Source organism: Corvus brachyrhynchos, unplaced genomic scaffold (assembly GCF_000691975.1).
Source record: "Corvus brachyrhynchos isolate BGI_N302 unplaced genomic scaffold, ASM69197v1 scaffold281, whole genome shotgun sequence".
Classification (NCBI taxonomy): Eukaryota; Metazoa; Chordata; class Aves; order Passeriformes; family Corvidae; genus Corvus; species Corvus brachyrhynchos.
This window is the reverse complement of record NW_008236509.1, coordinates 4,849,429-4,850,996: the sequence shown is the minus strand read 5'-3', so window position 1 is coordinate 4,850,996 and position 1,568 is coordinate 4,849,429. Positions and strand designations below refer to the sequence as shown.

The 1,568-nt window shown below is 51.1% G+C and overlaps 1 long non-coding RNA gene across 1 annotated transcript in view; it reads left to right on the top strand.

Moving 5' to 3' along the window:
* The first annotated feature begins 1,236 nt into the window (after window positions 1-1,236).
* The window catches only part of LOC108444701, a 1,064-nt gene continuing 732 nt past the window's right edge, over window positions 1,237-1,568 (top strand). The window contains exon 1 of the long non-coding RNA XR_001859334.1: window positions 1,237-1,479. This is a non-coding gene — a long non-coding RNA (uncharacterized LOC108444701). The remainder of the gene's footprint in view (window positions 1,480-1,568) is intronic.

Below are 1,568 nucleotides of genomic sequence, written 5' to 3'. Positions count from 1 at the left end.
TGTCCCTCCCAAATTCTTTCTGGGCTTTGAAAAGCTCTTTCAGCCCTGCAGAATCAAAAGGTTTCCATGTGGGATTATTGCCAGTTCGATCATATGTTACAGGAGCAGCAAAGGGATAGGAAGGGGCTGAGGGGACTCCCGGACTCGATTTCAAGATGGCGTTGCTTCCGGTTTCTGCCCCATGGAAACCGGCATAGGAGGCATGGGAACCAGGAAGTCCTCCACAGGGGGTGGGGTTGGAGGACCAGGAGGTGTGGCCACAGGATGGGCGGGGATTCCTGATGCAGGGGGCGGTACCCATTGCATGGGAGGAACCCGATGACATCACGCCCAGGGGCGGGGATAGGAAAGGGTTGGGGGTAGGAGGGCAAAAGGGATTGTGGGAAGAAGAAGAGGGGGGAGGGGTGAACTGTGCCATGCGGTCGGCGCCATTGTTCAGACACGTGGAGTAGGGGGGAACAATGGCAAACAGCACTTAGAACAGTTTTCTGGGCTTACAAGTGGGGAAGGGTCGAGGCAGCCTGGCCAGGCCTACCCCGACAGGGTGGCTGAAGAGACCAAGAGGGGTCAGCGAGAAGGTAGCAACTCTGCGCCTGTGGGTGTATCACCCCATTTGGTTTTTCCCACGAAGGGGAAGTGGGATGAGGAGCAGGAGGGAAGGAAGGAGGGATATGGGAAGAACTGCGAGGGGATTTGTGCTTTTCTTTTACTTTCTGATCCATTTTATGCAAGTCCCAAAGGACTAGAACTAGAGGAAAGAATTTTTCTCCAGAGGAGTCCCCTTTTCGCTTTAAATCAGTAATCTTATCCCCCACAGCCTGCCAGAAGGCAGGAGATTTTAAATTTGCAGGAGACACTTGAGGAAGGTAAAAGAAAAACCAGCGACTAAACTCTTTTAACAGACCCTTTGAAAATTTAAAACCACTAACTTGAAGGGATTTCACAACTTGGAGAAAAACCTCTCTTTGGGGCTGAGAGAGTTTTGATCCCATCTCTCTCTCACCACTTCTTCCACCCGCCACCCACGAAACAAAAAAAGAAACAATGTATCAGGGACCGGGGATACTCACACAAGTTTCAAATCAGCACACAGTCATCCGGTCACAAAGTAAAAGGCACAGGTGGGGTTCTCCTCCGCACGGCTTTTCTCCAAAGTCAGTTTAGCGCAGAATCAGTGGGAGTTAGCAGCCTTCTCTCAGGACACTGCTCCTAAAACAGAGCAAACTGCTCCGAGAGACATCGGCAGTCCAAAGTCGCTTCTTATCACTGTCCACCGACAGCCACGACGTCGCAGGGATCCACTTGCGTGAGTCCCACGCTTGGTGCGCCAACCTAACGCAGTTCTTGTGCTCGAAGCACGAGCTCTGGCGTGCCCCAGGTCAGAAAGAGTCCAGCTGCGTTCTTCTGTGTGTCGCAGAAGCGACTTTGGGATCAGGAAAAGAGCTGCTTGCTGGGCTAGCTAGCTGGCTTCTTTGCAGAGTGTGAAAAACAAGGTTCACTCTCCTGTGAGAATTTAGAGAGTTTAATATAAAGACAATAAGAGACACATAAAATAAAGCAAAGGGATA